This window comes from Dipodomys merriami, unplaced genomic scaffold (genome assembly GCF_024711535.1).
Source record: "Dipodomys merriami isolate MVZ:Mamm:240054 unplaced genomic scaffold, mDipMer1.0.p SCAF_10, whole genome shotgun sequence".
NCBI lineage: Eukaryota > Metazoa > Chordata > Mammalia > Rodentia > Heteromyidae > Dipodomys > Dipodomys merriami.
In genome coordinates this window covers 49,848,572-49,869,801 of record NW_027202271.1, presented here as the reverse complement: position 1 = coordinate 49,869,801, position 21,230 = coordinate 49,848,572, and the positions used below count along the sequence as shown (strand labels likewise).

Below are 21,230 nucleotides of genomic sequence, written 5' to 3'. Positions count from 1 at the left end.
TTTAATATAAATCAGCAAGGTTAATATGCATAAACAAGATTTATATCTTATAATTGGGTTACAATTAAGATTGTGTAAATAAATAATGATGCTTTGTATCATAGGAAACTTAATAGCCATGAAAATGATTATGTCCTTTTCTGTTTGTTGACACTTTTTTTCTGAAGAGGTACAAAGCAAATTTTTAATACTTTTTATTATAAAAATACTGTACAGATGTGTTACAGTTACATGAGTAAGGTAATAAGTACAGTTCCTATCGAGCATTGTTGCCTCCTCTTTTGTTTTTCCCTTACCATCCCTTCCTTCCCAAGTCCTCAACTACCCCTTCCCCCACTCCCCTGCCAAAGTTCGTTTTCAACATAGTGTCTTGTACATCTCATTATTACAATGGGTCAATCTGTATCCCTATTTAAGCATTTTGTTTTTACCCTTCCCCTCCCCAAATTAGAGAAGTATATATACAAGATGCAGGGCACTGGAATCAAATGCAGTGAAAGCAGTGAAAACAAGGGTTATACATTGGGGGAGGAACATACAAAGAAACAAAAAGATCACATGGTACCTTATTAATACGTTGGAAACAATAGCAAGAAAGGAAAAAAAAAAACACTTGTGTCCCTATCTTGGGGTTCATTTCCCTTAACTTCATTTTATATGGTCATATGTACATAGTTTTTGACCTTTTCTACTTGTCCAAGACATATACTAGTTATTGCAAATAAGGGAAACCATGGGACCTATGTTTCTTTGGGCCTGGCTTACTTCACTTAATATAATTTTTTCCAAGTCTTTCCATTTCCTAAGGAACAGGGTGATACCATTCTTTCTGATGGAGGCATAGAATTCCATTGTGTATATATACACATTTTCTTGATCCATTCATCTACTGAGGGGCATCTTGGTTGGTTCCATATCTTAGCTATGGTAAATAATGCTGCAATAAACATAGTTGTTCTCGTAGATATAGTATAGCCTTGTTTGTGATCCTTTGGGTAAATGCCCAAAAGTGGGATTGCTGGGTCATTGGGGAGCTCTAATGTGGAGTCTTTTGACAAAGCAAATTTAAAACTATTAATATAAGTGTGATTTAAAATAATGTGCATATTTTTGGGTACACAAATACATATTTTTTGAGTAGTATGATTTTTACTTTCTTGATACTTTTATTCTTTGTTAGGAAAATTACTGTTTTTATTATCAAGTAAAATAGAGCTGTTTTTACATCCAATGTCTTTTTTATAGACACTTTAAATTTTAATTTATTTTTTTGTTGATACTAGGGCTTGAATTCAGAGCCTGGGCACTATCCCTGAACTTCTCTTTTTCAAGGCTGGTGCTCTACTATTTGAGCAACAGCTCCACTTCTGACCTTTTTGGTAGTTCATTGGAGATAAGAGTCTCACAGACTTTCCTGCCCAGGCTGACTTTGAACTGTGATCCCAGATCTCAGTCTCCTAAGTAGCTAGGATTACAGGCATGAGCCACTGGTACCTGGCTATATTTTATGTTTGAATCAACTTCAATTCCTTATGACATTTTAAAACTTTAACTTAGATATCTGCGCTGTGATTATTCATTGAACATAACTTTGAGCATTGGATTTAAATTCTATAGTTCACCTGATATCATTATTACATTCTATATACTATGTGACATCAAATGTTGAAAAACTTTGATGAATCTTACCAGCTATTATAAATATTACCAGTTCAATAGGTTTCTAATAGTTGTAATGTTATTGCAATATGTATAACATATATACCATAGTTGTTGAAGTATTAATCCCCCAAGACTATGCAAATATAGTTTCTTCCCTTTATGTTGAAATTCCTGATTATTTCTGATAGAGTTTTTTCATGTATTTATTGAGAGTTGATTAATATATAAATAGTCCATTGGTCTTTCCAAAGTCCTTATATCTTAATTTCTATTTCAATTCTGTTACTCATAATATAATTAGCAAAAACAAGACTAATGGACAGTCAGTAAATTTACATTTAAAGAATAATAAGTGGTTTTTTTGGTTTTATATAGCAAAGATTGGATAGTAGCATTGGATATGGTTTAATATAATTTACCTGCAGTTTACAAAGGCACTTTTATGTGATATATGATGAAATATTTGAGGATTTTGTAAGAACATAGTTAAATTGCCTTGTCTCTGGGGAAACCAGAAATCATATTACTTGTAGAGTATATAGACTTTCAGATTTTCCAATTATTTAACCAACAACAGTAGAATTATTTGTTCTTGATATGATAGCCATGATGTGTAATATTCTGGCAAATTTATTCCTATCTTTAAGAGTCTAGTGATATTTATCTGTAATCCCTATAGCTATTAAGAAAACTACCTTCTTAGCATTCATCTCAATACTTGAGAAGCCTAAATGGTTGAATTAAAATCTGTGGAACCTACCGGAGATTAACATAGCTTTCTATGTTCTCAAATCAGATTTCATGTAGTTGCCAGAGATTCTTTTTTTAAATTTTTTTTGTCTGTCCTGGGGCTTGAACTCTGGGCTTGGGTGCCTTGTGCTCTTCAGCTGAAGGCTAGCGCTCTACTGCTTGAGCCACTGCCACTTCCTCTTTTCTAGTGGTTTATTGGAGATAAGAGTCTCTTGGACTTTCCTACCCGGGTTGGCTTTGAACCACTATCCTCAGATCTCAGCCTTCTGAGTAGCTAGGATTACAGGCAAAAGCCACAGGCATCCAGCTGTTGCCAGAGATTCTTAAAACTATGTTTTCTGTCTCCTGGATGTTAGAGCTTATGTCCTTGAGTGTATTATGTAACCTACCTTAGTTTTTGTTTGTTTGTTTTGTCTTGAATTTGAGATTATCCTTTAAGATGTCTTTCAACACAGAATAGTTTAGTTGTATTTTTGTAATAGAGGTTTAACTTTTCACTATTTTAATAAAATTAATACTTTGGAGATATTCTAATAGCAACAGTAATGATGCAAGTATTATTAAAATAATAATTCTGGGAATTGTATAATATAGTATATAATCTTAGTTTGTTGCTGAATTTCTTCTTTAGAACCTCTAAAATATGTAGGTTAACATGTAGAAATGACTAATGTTAGTTCAGTGGGGGCAGTGCTTAAAATTACTAAAATTGTTATTGGTGGGACTGGAGTTTGAACTCAGAGCCTTACAGTAACTAGGCTGGAGCTTTATCACTTCAGCCACACATCCAACCCTGTTTTTTGCTGGTTATTTTGTAGGTAAAGTCTAGCAACCTTTTTCTTCCTGGAGTAGCCTCATCAAGATTTTAACATCCTAAATAGGTAGAATTACAAGTGTGAACTTTTTGCACCTGGCTGAGTTAAAGGTTTTAAGTAGAATTTAGTTAATAATGAATATGGTCATGGTAGATAATAATTCCCCCTTTCTTATGTGTTCACTTCCTAACATTACAAAGGGACTTTGCTGATGTAATTGACTTAAGCATGTTGAAACAGGAATAATATCTGTGTCCTGCATGTAGACCCAGTGTAATCAAAGTGGTGACAGAGAAGTCAAGAAATCCAGAGTCAGAGACGATGTGATGATAAAAGTAGAAGTAAGTGATACATGCATGAACTAAGAAATGAAGGCAGCACTAGAAGCTGGAAAAGCAGAAAATGGGATATCCTTTAGAGCCTCCAGAAGCAATTAGTCTTGCTGACACTTTGACATTAGCCCATTATTTTGAATTTTTAACTATGAGAAATATTTAGAGAATAATTGCTATTGTATTACTACATTCAATATGTAGTAATTTTCTATAATCTAGAAAATGGTTAAATCTGTCTTTCTCTCCCTCCCTCCCTCCCTCCCTCCCTCCCTTCCTTCCTTCCTTCCTTCCTTCCTTCCTTCCTTCCTTCCTTCCTTCCTTCCTTCCTTCCTTCCTTCCTTCCTCCCTTCCTCTCTTTCCCTCTTTCTTTCTTTCCCTCTTTCTCCCCCTCCCTCCCTCCCTCCCTTCCTCCCTTCCTCCCTTCCTTCTTCTTCTTCTTCTTCTTTTTTTTTTACTGGTCCTTGGGCTTGAACTCATGGCCTGAGCACTATGTCTGAGCCTCTTTGTGCTCAAGGCTAGTGCTCTACCACTTGAGCCACAGCTCCACATCTGTTTTTTTCTGAGTAGTTTACTGGAGATAAGAGTCTCATGGACTTTTCTACCTGGACTGGCTTTGAAGCAAACCATGATCCTCAGATCTCAGCCTCCTGAGTAGTTAGGATTATAGGCGTGAGCCACCGGCACCCAGCAACAGTTTTTCATACCTGAAAGTGAGGTGCTGCTTTAAAAAATACTCATAAATATGACATTAGGATTTTGCACTTGATAAATACTGGAAGAATTTTGAGGAGCATAATATAAAAACCTACATTGCATTGAACTTGAATGTGGACATTATTCTGCTGCTGCTGATGCAGAAAGAAGTGGAAAGGCAGACAAATACTACATTATTTTAGAGAATATCTAAATTGCCATAAAGAGAATGTCTGAAGATATTAAAGGCATTGGTTAGAAGAAAATGAGGAGAATAGTAGAGAAATCTTTAATTACCTTAGAGAACATATGTATTCTCTGATATCCATATTTTACAGTGATTAGTGATCACCATAGAAAGAATGTAGGGAGAAATATAAATTTTCAACGTACTTTTGGTAAGTATTTAGAAGTAAGTGTGGAACATAGAAAGTAGATTAATGGAGAATACTCTTTTTGTAGAATAGCAAGCCACAGGATTGTGTTCTATACTTACATGGAAAGCAGAACTAGTATCTGATGAACTTGGATATGTAGTTGAGTAGATTTCTAACTAAAATTTTGAAGGTATGACCTTGTATTTTTTTTATTGTTGCTCATAGTAGAATATACTAAAAAAGAGATAAATGGGGTGTAGAACTTTCAAACAAAAAGAAACCATCCAGATAGTTAAGAAGGCTAAAATTTAGAATTTCACCATCAAGAAAGCAAGCTAAAAATGTGTCCAATCAATTTCTTTTAGCAATTTAATAGAATAAAAACATAAGACTTTTCAATGAAAACATATTTGGACCTTTGAAGAGATTAGAAACATGATCCACCAACTTTCTCAGGCACCTAGATCTTCTTACCATAATGTAGAGCTAAGATCATCCTGAAAGTTGTGAGGCCTTGACAGAAGGCCCATGAGACTTTTGAGAGTGTTATATTATCACAGACACTGGCAGCCTAGACAGAAAGAAACAGAGAACTCTTAAAACAGTTGTGTTTCTTAAAATTCTACATACAGGAAATAAGGCTTATAAAACTCAGTTGCAGAAATATGTTAACCTTTATAAAACAGGAAGAAGAATCCAGTGGATAGGACTGAGACCACAGGATAGAGATTAAAAACTGTAAAAGATTGTTTTTAGTCTTTGAAACCAAATAAAGTTTTCCCAGTTGAATTTCTAAACTGTTTATGATTGTTGACTTCCCTAAACAAATAGGGTTTTCCTATTCAATATTCACGTGGTCTAGATTTTTATGATGTTTGTGCCAATGTTTTATAATTTTTAAATCGATGCAACTGAAATTTTGCCATTGGAAAATATTGTTTTATGCTGCTTTAGGCAAATCTTAATATAATAGTATTAACAGTGATGACAATATTAATAATGTTGACAATTACTCAATATTTGTACTTATCATATCCCAAGTACAGTGAAAAATATCTTACATTATTGAGTTTTACAATAATACTAGGGTACACTTTCACTCTGCTTTTAGGTAATTGAATTTCAAGATGTTATGGAACAAGCTCAAGTTTGTATATTTATTATATTGTATTCAAAGCCTAGTAAATAGTGTGACATTGGAAAAATTTAAACAGGACATATCTTTTCATAGTAAGAGTGAACCTATACATTGTCTTATGTGCAAAATTTTTGATTAACATTTTGCTGCTAAAGTGGATATTAGGAATTGTTTGTATCCTTCTTACCTAGAGTATGTTTAACTCATTTATGATTTTACATTTTGCTCCCAGAGTGAGTGAGCTTCTAAGCATACTCATTGTATATATTTAAGGTTAAAAATTGATGACTTGATAAGAGCAGTAGTTTATTTTCAATTCCTTTTTGCCTCAAATTATTTGTGCTTTAAATAGCATACTGTTTGGCTAATAATGATTATATCTTGGCTAATAATGATTATATTATTTTTAAATAAATTTTATTTTATTTAAGTAGCTATACAAAAGAATTATTGTCTATCAAATCAGTTTATAAGTACAGCTCATCTTGGTCAATGTCAGCCCTTTCATCATTCTCCTATCCCTATCCCCTCCCTTCAGGTTTCTTAGTTTCACAGGATATGCATTGAATATTAGGACTGCATTTTTCCTCTTGCTTCCTTTCTTAATTCCTCTATTTCTGCCCTTTTCTCCTTACCTTTCAAGTGCCAGTTTCCTGGTATTCATTTTTATTGGACCCTGAATTAGTTTTCCAAGGAATTATACCATTTGAATTCTCTGCAAATACCAAACTTAGGTTAATACATTCATGTGCACTTACATATAACCCCCATATTTACTTGTACATTTATAAATTAAATATAGCTTCCACATATCTTCTGGGCCTGACATACTTCATTTAGCCTAATTTTTCTAAATTTATCCATTTCTTTGCAAATTACTATACTATTCTTCCTATGGATGAGTAAAATTCCATTGTGTATATATACCACATTGTCTTGATTAGTTCATCTATTGGGGGAAATCTGGGCTCTTTTCATACCTTGGCTAAGGTGAATAGTGAAGCAATGAGCATGCTTTTCCAAGTAGCTTTATTATATTATGATTTGTAATCTTTTGGATAAATGCCCAAGAGGGTAGTTCTATGTTTAGTCTTTTGAGAAATCTCCAACTACTTTCTAGTATTGTTGAACAAGTTTACATTTTTACCAACAGAGTATTCTTTACCCCATAAATATGGAAGGCTTAATATTTTTGAAAGATTTCAAATTCCTACCTTATTTAAATTAGCAGATCTACCGTTTAAATAAGATTTTATAGGGAATGAATGTATGGCTTGTGATAGACTGCTAGCTTTGAGTAAAAAAACCAAGTAAGAGTATGAGATCCTGAGCTCAAGCCTCAGTACCAACACACACACACACACACACACACACACACACACACACACACACACACACACACACACACACACACACACAAAGATTTTATATTTGTGCTTTTATATTTTGTTATAAAAATCATAATGATTCATTATGGTACCATCAATTCCATAGTTACTGAAAAATTATTCCATGTACCTTTCCATCCATTCATTAAGTCCATCAGCCATCCATCCAGCTTGAGATACCTAACAAGCCCTCTTCTTAAAGGCAAAGAGACCTCTCCCCACAAACCAACAAATCATGCATGATAGGAAGTGAAGTAGTATAGGTTCATGACTTGAAGCCAGTCTTGGTATAGTTATCAAGATCTTATCTCAAGAAACTAGCAGGGAGGGTGACACATATTGTTTTAGCTTAGGTGACACACATTGTTGTTTTAGCTCCCCAGAAGGTAAGCTGTAATCCATTTTTCACTTACACTGGCTGTGTTTTTGGTGTTATATACAAGAAGTTATAACTAAATTCAATGTCAAGAAACATTTTCTTGTATATTTTATTCTAAGAATTTTATAATTTAGTTCTTACATGCTGATAAACTAAGGTATAGATCAGAGTAATACCATATTTAGGGATTCATTAGAAAAATAATGAGAAAAATTTTATAATATTAAAGATTACCATTCAGACACATTACGTAAATGTATATGTTAAGATTTTTCTTAGTTATCTTATGGTATTTGTTTCTATTATGAATAAGTATATTTCTCATTGTGTTTTTTAACAAGTTGTTGTTGGTACTAACAAGTTGTTTTTGGTGGTAGACAGGAAATTATTGACTTTGGTATACTTACTCTATTCTTGTACCTTGCCAAGTTTATATTTTGTTTTAAAGTTGATTATTAGGTTGATTTTCTATTTAGACAATTAAATAATATACAAATAATACTAATCATGTCTCTGATTTTTCAATGGTGACAGAAATTGGTTGTACTCACCATTGAATTAGCTGAATTAGTTGTACTCACTATTACAGGCCTGGATACTTTTTTTGGGGGGGTAGTAGGTCGTGGGGCTTGAACTCTGAGCTTGGGCACTGTCCCTGCACTATTCAGCTCAAGGTGAGCACTCTACCCCTTGAGCCACAGTGCCACTTCCGGTTTTCTAGTAGATTATTGGAGATAAAAATCTCACAGACTTTCCTGCCCGGGCTGGCTTTGAACCACAATCCTCAGATCTCAGCCTCCTGAGTAGCTAGGATTACAGGCGTGAGTCACCGGCGCCTGGCCAGGCCTGTACTTGTAGCATGGACTTAGCAATTCTCAGATTGACATCTTTATGCATATTTAAATTATACTTCTAATATTACTAATCCCTTTTCTATCTTATTTTATCTAAGGTTTTGATTTTGGTACATAGATTTTAGACTCTCAGTTTGTATTCTATATGCATTATATATTTAGTTTCTATGGTAACAAACCCCTTGAACATTATTACTAAAATATCACTTAACAAATTATGTTAATCTTCTGATTATATGATTCCATGAAAGTGATATTTCACTTCTATCTATAACTCCTTAATATTTACCACAGTATTAGCTTTGTGATAAATATTCACTAAATATTGGATGTGCCCCACCCCAGATTGAATCTCAAGTGATTATCTGGCTATGTTATGGACAATAAGGAAAGGTTTGTGTGAAATATGCTCTGTCACAGTAGAATATATATTGCAAATTGTGACTTCTTAGTTACATATAGGATGCACTATTTGTATTAGACTCCCCATTCAATAACATAGTATTTGAGTTTCTCTGGAGTACAGCTCCCATTACACACTGAATCAGTGTGATGATTGCTTAGAAATGAAATATACACTAACTGTCCAACTTATGAGAACATTTTTCTTAAGTCCTTTTCAATATTACCTGAAATGTCTTTTTACCAATATCTGATAACACTAATGGCAGGTACACATCTAAGATTCCTTCTTGTCCTTTTCAAACTAAAAGGACATAAAGGAGTCTATATGCAAATTAAAAATCATTATGGAAGAGAATAAAGGAGAAAATATCTTTTGTTGATGATTTCTCTTGAGGAAAATGATTATAGCTTAAAGAATAATAATTCTGTTCATTGGATGTGTTCCAAGAAGGCATGCTTGATGCTTTTTTTTTTAATTTAATTTAATTTTATTTGTGAACATACTGTACAGAGGAGTTACAATTACATGGGCAGGATAATGTGTACATTTCTTACCAAGCATTGCAGCCTCCTCCTTTGTTTACCCTTCATGTCCCTTCCCAGCCTCCCCCCTCCCCCCCCATCCCAATCCTTCTCCTTACCCCCCCCACCCCCCCCCCCCCCCGCACCGACGTTGTAAAGCTCGTTTTGGACATGACAACTTGTACTTCTCATTGTTGCAACAGGTCCACCTGTATCCTTAAACAACTGGTTTTTCCCCATCTCCTCCACAAGTTATACTGACATCAAATATAGTGAAAGCAGGGGTTATACTGTGGGGGAGGGACATACAAAGCAACAAAGAAATAATCTTATAAATGCGTTAGAAACACATGCATGAAAGAAAAAAACATTAAAATACACATCTAAGGGTTCATTTTCCTGACATCACATTATCTGACCTTTTCCGCTTGACTCATACATATACTAGATACTACAAATAAGGGAAACCATGGGACCTATGTTTCTTTGGGCCTGGCTTACTTCATTTAATATAATTTTTTCCAAGTTTTTCCATTTCCTAACAAATGGGGCAATGTCATTCTTTCTGATGGAGGCATAGAATTCCATTGTGTATATATACCACATTTTCTTGATCCATTCATCTACTGAGGGGCATCTGGGTTGGTTCCATATCTTAGCTATGGTAAATAATGCTGCAATAAACATAGTTGTGCTGGTAGCTTTAGTCTGGTCTTGTTTGTAAACATTTGGGTAAATGCCCAAAAGTGGGATTGCTGGGTCATAGGGGAGTTCTATGCGAAGTCTTTCGAAGAACCTCCATACTGCTTTCCAAAGTGGTTGAACAAGTTTACATTCCCACCAACAATGAAGTAAGGTTCCTTTCTGTCCACATCCCCTCCAGCATCTGTTGTTGTTAGAGTTCTTGATTTTTGCCGTTCTAACTGGAGTGAGGTGATATCTCAATGTTGTTTTGATTTTGATGCTTTTTTTTTTTACAGCCTTTCTTATAAGTAGCTTTTTAAATAAGAGAAACAAAGTATAGATAAGACAGTGAACTTGTTTGTGTTGACACAGTTATGAAGTATTAGAAATAAGTCTCAAGTAGCTGCTCAGGTCTCTTGGGTCCGAAAGCACAGAGCCTGTCCTCCTTTCCTTTATTATTCAATCATGTCTTCTGAGGGAAAAATAATATTCACATTTACATTTTGTTTCAACAAACATGTGGAAATTGGCTGGCCAGACTTCTTCTCCCTGGGGAAAAGGATTACTTGATTATGTCAAAGATATCTTCTAAGTATAAATGTGTCATCATTTCTTATTCTATTTAGCAGTTTTTATTAATGGATTTTAATTTGCCTTTAGAAATGTTTTCTGTTTTTCACATTGTTTTTGTGTAATAGATTGTTGTTTCTTTACCTTCCCTGCCTGATATTTTATTGTTCAGCGGTTAAACCTTTGTTGCTTTCACTTTTAAATATGATGTAGTTTCATAAACTACAGAACACTTAGACTTTGAGAAATGGGAGTAATATGGTATAGTAAAAAGAGTTGGGAAGACCTAAGTTTTAACATTAACTTTACAACTTTAAAGATATGTGTCTTTTGTCAAACACATACCCTGTATTTTACTTTTTTACAGTATTCAAGAGAGGGAACTTAACTTAATGGGTTAATGTGAAAAATCAGAGAATGTATTTAAACCAAAGAGAGTAAGATCAGGTCCACAGTAGGCTCTCAATAAATGTGAGTTATTATTATTATTACTACTATTATTAGTAGTATTTGTATACTTCTATCTCTTTAAAGTATAACTCACAATGTCTTTTTAAGATGGTAGTCTCTACTTCAGTATCTCCAATGCTGGCTTTGATCTGTGATCCTCAGATCTCAGCCTCTTGGTTAGCTAGGTCTTTATAAGCCATTAGTAAATATTTGCTGCCTGAATGATAGACATTCATGAGCTCCATATGCAAAGGGTCATGTAGTAAATATTTTATGTTTTGAATGTCTTATGATTTCTGTGCCATTGTGACACAGAAACAGTCATAGAGACTATGAAAATAAATGAGTGGCAGTTCAGTAAAACTTAGTGAATTCAAGTAGAAGGCTAGATTTTTTTTTTCATTGTGAAAATACCATACGGAAGGGTTATGATTACATGGGCAAGGTAATGAGTACATTTCTTATCAAGCATTGTTGCTTTCTCATTTGTTTCCCCTTCCTGTCCCTTCCCATCTCTCCCCCTTCCCCCACTCTGCCAAAGTTGAAAAGTTCATTTTTTGAGTGAACGTCTTGTACATCTCATTGTTACAATGGGTCTACCTGAATCCCTATTTAAACAATTTGTTTTCTCCCTTCCCCTCCACAAATTATACCAACATCAAATACAGTAAAAGCAAGGGTTATACCGTGGGGGAGGGACATACAAAGCAACAAAGAAATCATCTTATAAATATGTTAGAAACAATCACATGAAAGAAAAAACATTTGAATCCTTATCTTGGGGTTCATTTCACCTAACATCAACTTATCTGACCTTTTCTTCTTGTCTCAGGCATACAGTATTTATTGCAAATAAGGGAAACCATGGGACCTATGTTTCTTTGGGCCTGGCTTACTTCACTTAATATAATTTTTTAAAATAATTTTTTTCCAAGTCTTTTCATTTCCTAACAAATGGGGCAATGTAATTCACTTGGATGGAGGCATAGAATTCCATTGTGTATATATACCACATTTTCTTGATCCATTCATCTAATGAGGGGCTTCTGGGTTGGTTCCATATCATAGCTATGGTAAATAATGCTGCAATAAATATAGTTGTGCTGGTAGCCTTAGTGTGGTCTTGTTTGTGATCATTTGGGTAAATGCCCCAAAGTGAGATTGCTGGGTCATAGGGGAGCTCTATGTGGAGTCTTTTGAGAAACCTCCATACTACTTTCCAAAGTTTACACTCCCACCAACAATGCAGTAAGGTTCCCTTCTGTCCACATCCTCTCCAGCATCTGTTGTTATTAGACTTCTTGATTATAGCCATTCTAACTGGGGTGAGGTGGTATCTCAAGGTTGTTTTGATTTACAATTCTTTTATGGCTAGGGATGTTGAGCATTTCTTCATGTGTCTATTGGCCATTCTTCTTTCCTCTTCAGAGAAATTTCTCTTTAAGTCTTTTGCCCACTTATTTATTGGGCAGTTGTTTCTTTGAGGATTTGTTGTTGGGGATATAATTTTTTGAATTCCAGGTATACTTTAGATATGAGACCCTTGTCCATTGTATGGCTATGAAGATGTTCTCCTAATCCATGGGCTTTCTATTGATCTTGCTAGCTATGTCCTTTGCCATGCAGAAGCTCTGCAATTTCATGCAGTCCCATTTGTCCAACCTTTCTTTGATTTGTTGTGTTTCCGGGTCTCTATTAAGAAAATTTCCGCCTGTGCCAAAGAGACCTAGGGTTTCTCCTATTCCATCCTGTAATGTTTTCAGAGTGTCTGCTGTGACTCCGAGGTCTTTGAACCATTTGAAATTGATCCTGGTACAAGGTGATATATAAGGATCTAGCTTTAGTTTTCTACAAGTGATTAACCAATTTTGCCAGCACCATTTACAGAAGAGACTGTCTTTCTTCCAATCTATTTTTTTAGCTCCCTTATCAAAGATTAGATGGCTATAGGTCTGTGGGTTCATTTCTGGGTTTTCAGTTCTATTCCACTGGTCCTGAGGTTTGTTCTTGTGCCAGGACCAAGCTGTTTTGGTTACTATGGTTTTGTAAAAGAGTTTGAAATTTGGCATTGATATTCCTACAGTACCGTTCTTTCTGCTAAGGATCATTTTTGCTATTCGGGGTCTTTTATTGTTCCATATGAATTTTTTATTGCTTCTTCTATTTCCTTGAAGAATGAGGTTGGGATATTCATAGGTATTGCATTGAATTTGTAGATAACCTTGGGAAGTATTGCCATTTTCACGATGTTGATCCTTCCAATCCAGGAGCATGGGAGGTTTATGCACTTTCTAAGTTCTGTTTTGGTTTCCTTTTTCAGGTTTTTAAAGTTTTCACCATAGAGGTCCTTCACTTATTATTTTTTTGTAGGGCTATTACGAAAGGAGTTGCTTTCCTGATATCAGCCACTATTTTCTCATTGTTGGCATACAGAAAAGCCATTGATTTTTGAGGATTAATTTTATACCCTGCTACTTTGTCAAAGTTTTGAATCAGCTTGAGCAATTTGGGAGAGGAGTCTGTGGGATTCTTTAAATACAAGATCATGTCATCTGCGAAGAGGGAAAGTTTTCCTTCATCTTTCGCTATTTGGATCCCTTCTATGTTTGCATTTTGTCTTATTGTTGTAGCTAGGCATTCTAATACTAAATTGAAGAGAAGTGGAGAGTGGACATCCTTGTCTCGTTCCCAAGTTAAGAGGAAATGGCTTTAGTTTTTCACCATTAAGTATAATGCTGGCTGTAGGTTTGTCATATACAGCCTTTATTGTATTGAGGAATGTTCCATGGATTCCTAATTTTTCCAGAACCTTCACCAGAAAGGGGTGTTGGATCTTGTCAAATGCTTTTTTCTACACCTATTGAGATAACCATGTGGTTCTTATTCTTGCTCTTGTTGAAGTGATGAATTATATTAATTGATTTGTGTATATTGAACCAGCTTTGTATCCCTGAAATGAATCCTGTTTGATCGTGGTGTATGTTTTTTTTGGATGAATTGTTAAAGTCGAATGGCCAAAATTTTGTTGAGAAGTTTTGCATCAATATTAATCAACGAAATGGGTCTGTAGTTCTCTTTCTTTGTTGAGTCCCTGCCTGGTATTGGGATGAGGGTTATGATGGCTTCATAGAATGAATTCTGTAGTGAACTTTCTCTTTCAATTTCATTGAAGAGTTGGAGTGTTGGTGTGAGCTCTGCCTTGAAGCCCTTGTAGAATTCTGCTGTAAATCCATCTCGTCCTGGGCTTTTCCTAGATGGGAGGTTTCTTATTGCTGTTTCTATTTCAATGCTTGATATGGGCCTGATAAGATGGTTTAACTCATCTTGGTTTAGTTTTGGTATGTCAATATTTGCTAGGAAAAGGTCCATTTCTGCCAAGTTCTCAAACTTATTAGCATAAAGTTTTGAGAAGTATTCCCTTATAGTGTTCTGAATCTTGGTTGTTTCTGTGGTGATGTTTCCATTCTCATCTGTGAGTTTATTTATTTGGGTGTGTTCTCTTCTTTTTCTGATAAGATTTGCTAAAGGTCTGTCAATTTTGTTAATTTTTTTGAAGAACCAACTCTTTGTTTTGTTGATTCTTTCTATTTGTTTGTGATTCTAATTCATTTAATTCTGATTTAATTTTAATTATTTTTTCTGTCTACTGGATTGGGGTTTATCTTGCTGCTCTTTTTCAAGGAGGTTCATATGTCTCATTAAATTGTTGATTTCAGATCTCTCCAATTTGTTGATGTAGGAACTCAGAGCTATAAACTTGCCTATGAGTACTGCCTTTGCTATGTCCCAGAGGAGCTGGTAATTTGTGTGTTCATTCTTATTGAATGTCATGAACATTTGAATTTCCTTTCTGATCTTTTCCATGACCCACTGGTGGTTCAACAGTGTTGTTGTTCAGGCTCCATGTGTTACAGGACTTTCTTTGGTGGCTTTTGGTGTTGAGTTCTAATTTTATTCCCTTGTGGTCTGAGAGAATGTAAGGTATAACTTTAATGTTTCTGAATTTGTACAAGTTTGCTTTGTGATCTAAAATATGGTCTATTTTGGAAAATGTTCCGTGTGCTGCTGAGAAAAACATGTATTCTGATGCTGCTGGGTGAAATATTCAGTAGATGTCTGTTAAAACTAGTTGCTCCATGCAGTTGTTTAGATCTGCAGTTTCTCTGTTGAGTTTTTGCTGAGTTGATCTATCGAGAGGAGTTCGTGGTGTGTTAAATTCCCCAACAATTAATGTCTTTAGATCTATGTGAGCTTTGAGGTAAAATAGTATTTTTTGGGTAAATTTGGATGCTCCATTGTTTGGCAAATAGATATTTAGAATTGTAATATCCTCCTGAAGGAGAGATACCTTAATTGGTATGTAGTGACCTTCTTTATCTCTTCTCATTAATTTTAATTTGATGTCTATTTTATCTGATGTTAAGATTGCAACTCCCGCCTGTTTATCGGGGCCATTTGCTTGGTCGATTTTGTTCCAGCCTTTCACTTTCAAAATGTGTTTGTTTTTATGGGCAAGGTGTGATTCCTGAAGGCAGCAGATAGAAGGATCTTGCTTTTTAATCCAACTAGACAGTCTGTGTAGCTTAATTGGAGAGTTAAGTCTGTTAATATTGAGAGGACTGAGAGGTGTTTAGGAATTCCTGCCATGTTATCCACCTTCTTGGGTGATGCGGGAACTGGGTTCTTCCTATGGTACTTGGATTCAGTTTGGGTATGGTTTCTTGGCCTTTATTGTGGTCTTGTTGGTTTTCTATGTGTAGGATATCTTTAAGTATCTTTTGTAGGGCTGGTTTGGTGGAGATTTATTGTTTCAGTTTTTCTTTGCTATGAAAGGTTTTTATTTGACCTTCGGTTATGAAGGAGAGTTTAGCTGGGTACAGTATTCTTGGTTGATAGTTGTTTGTCTTTAGGGCGTGGCATGCATCATTCCAGGCTCTTCTTGCTTTGTCTCTGCTGAGAAATCTGAGATGATTCTAATTGGTTTCCCTTTATTGGTGATTGATCTTTTCTCCTTGACAGCTTTAAGGATCTTTTCCTTGGTCTGAATTGATCCTGTGCAGATTATAATGTGACGGTGGGATGTCCTGTTCTGGTCTGGTCTATTTGGAGTTCTAAAAGCTTTTTGTATCAGAATAGGCCTATCTTTTTGCATGTTTGGGAAGTTCTCTGCTAGGATCCTGTTAAACAAATTTCCTAGACCATTAACTTCTGTTTCTAGGTGCTCCTCTACACCCATTATCCTTAGATTAGGCCTTCTGATGGTGTCTTCCAAATGTTGAATAGATCTATCATATTTCTTGGATTTGTCTTGGATAGTTGTATGTTCTTTCTCTATAATATTTAGGCTGCCTTTAATCCCTGAGATTCGATCTTCTGCATGTTCTAATCTACTCTCAAGACTTTCTACTTTGTTTTTTTAAATTTCTTCTCCTTCTAATTGGCCAGCTTTGATGGCTTCAAATTCTTTGTTGGAGTTTTGTTTTAGATCTTGTATGAACTTCTTTACTTCCTTAATTTGGTGTTCAGTATTTATTCTCAAACCACTTAGTTGATTGGTTATGGTTTCCTTGGACTCCCATTCCTTCTGTGGGGTTCCATTCAGCATTCCCTTTGTGGTCTCCCTGAATTCTTTCAGCTGTCTAATCTCATCCTGCTCTCTCAATTCCTGTATTACTTTTTGATTAGTTTCCTCACGTTCACTCAATTCCTGTAGTTCTCTTTGACTGTTTTCAGCCTGCTCATGCCACTCCTGACTTTCTCTTTGTCTGTTCTCAGCCTGCTCATGCAACTCTTGTCTTTCTCTTTGACTGTTCTCAGCCTGCTCATGCAATTCCTTTATTTCTCTTTGAGTGTTCTCAACCTGCTCATGCAATTCCTGTATAAATCTTTGAGTAACTTCCTCACACTCTCGAGGTTCCTATATTAATCTAATCTTTGGTTTGCCTCCTCTCTCTCCCTATCATGCTCACAGAGTCCTTTGCAGGTTTTCAGTCTTTTCAGTCACCATGTTTACCCGTAGTGTTTTTAGAGGTTTTTGGGAATACTCCTCTGGATTATTCATTAACTGTTCTGTCACCTGGTAATCACGAGTGGGAGTTGAGATACCTGGACTTGCCATTTTTCTTGTGTTTTTCCAGCTTGTTCTGCCTAGTTGGTATGAAAGTCACACCAATTTTGTGTTAGAACACTATTTTAAGGCAAGCATCAACCAAAGTCCTATAGTTGCACAGTCAAAATGGCTGCAGATACAATCTATTCAACATCAAACAACTATGTATTATTGGTCTAAGAACAGCAAAGAAGAATTTGGCAAACCAGAAATGATTAGGTTTAGGGAGAAATGTGGGGGAAAATAGGATTAGAGGGATGTGGAGAGGTAAAAGAGTGAATTTAACCACATCCTAATCTCAGAGAGGGAAATTGATTGGACCGAATGATAGGAGAGAGATGAAAAAAAACCAAAATATGGAAAAACAAAAATTTATATTTAAAAAGTGAAACACTTAAAATTATGTAAGTTTAAAGAAATGATATTGAGAGAAGGATAAAATGAGAGGAGGGGAGGGATAGAAAGGAGACATGAAAAACTAAAAAATTAAAATTCTTAAAATTAGTTACTTGAAAATTATATAGGTATAAAGAGATAATACTGATATTAAAGAATTTAAGCCTAAGAGGTTGTGAATTGAGTAATACATTTCTGGATTAAGTGTGTACACAATGAGGTATAAGGTCTAATATTCGACGACGGTTATATATCTGGGGATGAGCAGAATAGCACATAAGTCAGGCAAAAAAGAAAGAAAAAAATGAAAAGAATTTTTTTTAAAAAAGGACCAAAAGATCAGAAGAGATAAAAAAAAAAAGCACACACACATATACACCTAAAATAAAAATTATGAGAGGGTAAAAAAAGATTAATGGAAAACAATTTTAAAAAATTTAAAAAAGGTACAAAAAAGAGTTCTTTGGGTTTTTTTTTTGGGGGGGGGGAGGGATGGGAAGATCCTGTATCTCCCCTGTGTCCATACCCAGTCTCTTGGAGTCTCTGGTCTGCTTGTGGTGTTTGGTTATCCTGTGGCTTGATTGGGTTCTTAAGTCAGTTTGTTTGGGCAGGCAGAAAAATGCTCTGAGTTACCCAGGATTTTGTGATCCTCCTCCCAGGCTAGTTCAGTGGGAGGCAGATCTGCTTTGAGTATCCCAAAAGAGGGAGATGGCTATTTCCTCTAGTTTGGAGATGCTGTGGTGAGGGTAGGTTTTAGGTAGGGTGGAGGCCTTTCAGCAGACAGTAGCTTTTCCCTGAGGGGCTGCCTCCTGAGACACTCACAGAGCTCAGCCTCGAACCATTCTCAGGGTTTATCTTTACTGAATTTCAATTGTTTGTCTAGGCTGCTGTAGGGCGGGGTAGCCTCTGGCTCTGTTTACTCCCCTGGCAGCTGAGCTTTCACTGCCTGGGCTGGGTGACTTTCTCCTGGGTGGAGCTGAGGCTGGCAAGTCAGGTCAGATTCCTGTGACCTGCTAAATGACTCTTTTGTTTTCTTCCAAGGTCTGAGTTGGAGCTAGCTGCTCAGTCGGGCCTTTTTAGTATCAAAGATGGAGATCTCTGGTGGGGGGGGGAGGGTCAGCTTTCCCTCCTCTGCTCCCTGAGCAGGAGTGAGGATGTCAGGGTTCTACTCACACCAGAGCTTTGGTTCCTGGGCTGTCTCTGGTCTGTGATCTGCAGGATGAAGATATCTGCTCCCTCTCAGTTCTTGCTGGTGTTGAGTAGAATCCACTCACCCGCTGTGTCTGGTGCTTTTGTCCCGGGACTCTCTGTTATAGGTATGGCGGCTATGGCCGCCACCGCTACCACTGCTGCTGCAGCCACAGCTACTGGGCAAATGCTCAGATCTGTCTCCTTGTCTGGGTTTTCCCTCTCTGGCCAAACTCTGTACTGTGATGGGACACTTGGTGTGATTCTCTAGCCTAGGACTGTTCACTGGAACACTAAAACTGCTTTTTGTGTGAGAGCTTGTTTAACCTCCAGCTGCTCCTCTACCATCTTCCTCCGAACCTTCCGCAGGCTAGATTTTTGATGTTTACTCTTAACCATATCTACAAAATAAATTAGAATCATAGTACTGATAAAAACATCCATATCAATCTGAAACTAATTGAATGTATTTTCAAGTGAAAAAAATATTTTAACTTATGTTGAAAAATAGAAGCTTTGCAAATAGAAGTGTAATGAATCTCCACTGAAATAAAACTCTTCAGTATTAGTGTCCAGACTTTTAAGGTTAAAGAAAATTGCACAATCAAATATATCTTTTACATGTTTAAACACTTTTTTTTTTCAGAAACTGAAATCTGATTAGGGTTTTTGTAGAACCACTCTGAAGTTTAGAAACTAGTATGTTAGATGGGTACTTCTTCCAAATAATGGTGATAAGCTAGTTAATACAAACTATTAATTTTATTGTCTTTTGGGCCTAACTCAAATAGAGTTTCTTTCTTAAAGTGTTATTTAATCTTTCTTTTCTAGAAACAAACTCGTTTCTCTTAATAGTCAAGGAATTTACTTTTGACATGTGTGACTTTCCCCACCCTCCTTATTTATAGCTGTATGCACTTTTTAAAAAATACATTCTTGATTATAAGCTTTCTGAATCTGACAAATGCTTATGACTTCCACACACATGTGCTTTTAACACCAGAGGCACCACATGGGTGAGACTGTATTTGTTAAATTCTGATGTTCTTCAGAATCATTGTTGGAAGATAAGTTTCCTAAATTCTTATTTGATCACTTTCCACAAGTGTACTCAACCTCTCTGAATTCTCCTGTTCTGCTCCTCTATAAAATGAAGGCAATTCCATTACTGCAATATTTTGAAGGATTCAATGACTTGACAAAGGTCAATCCATTTTTAACATTTTTGTTTGCCCAGAAGAAAGTAGCATGTGACCTTTGGCCTTTTTTATATCTCAAATATACATTAAATTGATCATTTTATTTTTGCTCAAGTAACTATCCTATCATCTAAATATAAAAATCACTAATTAGAACATCTCTCATGAGGGAAGAGGTGACACTGGTCAAAAAGAATTGTACTCATTACCTGACTTATATAACTGTAACCCCTTTGGACACCATCTTTTCAGTAACAATAAGATTGATTAAAAAAGAAGACCTCTTACTCATGTAACTGTAGGCCCTCTGTACAATATCTTTTTTTTTTTTTTTTTTGGCCAGTCATGTTGCCTGAACTCTGGGCCTGGGCACTGTCCCTCAGCTCTTCAGCTCAAGGCTAGCGCTCTACCACTTGAGCCACAGCACTACTTCCCGCTTTTTCTGCTTATGTGGTGCTGAGGAATTGAACCCAGGGCTTCATGCATACAAGGCAAGCACTCTACCACTGAGCCACCTTCCCAGCCCCTACAATATCTTTACATTAAAAATATATGTTAAAAAAGGTCTCCTAATAATTACTGTCCAACTCAAAAAAGGAAGTAACATCTCAATTTCATGTGTATCAATAAAATATAATTGTTTTGTTTTCTGTATCAACAAATATCCATTTTATTTATATTTCTTGAGCTTACCTTAGCAAAAATAAAGCTACTCCAGGGAGTTCTTTGACTTTGGTGCATAATTAAGATTTAGGTCATCTTATTGGACTCTTATTAATTACAAGAGAAGAATTTCAAGAGTTGACCTTAGAAAAAAGAAAGTAGTATCTATTATTTTTACATACACTACTAACCACAAATCTATATTTTATACCACAAGAGAGAAACAACCATAGGAAATGGAAGTCACGTCTACTTTTTTCTTCCTTATCTTTGCATGTTTTTCTGCCTTGGAAGAATAAGGCACTCTGCATGGGACCCCTCAGTCTAGCCCTGCCAGGTTCTGTCCCTGTCCCCAACTTGTTGCTTGTTGTCCTGTTCTTCCCCTACCCATCTACCTATTTTTTTAAACCAAACTTCCATCCTTCAGCTTTCCAGGATGCTTTTCCATTAACCTTTGGGAGTGTCAATCAATCCCTATGGCCTTATAGATAGGATACAGGAAAAGAATTGCTTCTTGCTGGTGCTGAAGAGGAGTTGGGGGTGGTAATGAAAAGGATGGGTTTGGGGCTTTTGGGAGAGTATAGCTAAAAATGGAAAGAAGAGATGAGAAGTAATGAGAGGGAAATTAGAAGATAGATGAAAAATAGAAAAAA

The 21,230-nt window shown here is 35.8% G+C and overlaps 1 protein-coding gene across 11 annotated transcripts in view; it reads left to right on the top strand.

Moving 5' to 3' along the window:
• The window catches only part of Anks1b (ankyrin repeat and sterile alpha motif domain containing 1B), a 972,026-nt gene that overhangs the window by 228,480 nt on the left and 722,316 nt on the right, over positions 1–21,230 (top strand). The gene's annotated exons all lie outside the window — the stretch shown is intronic.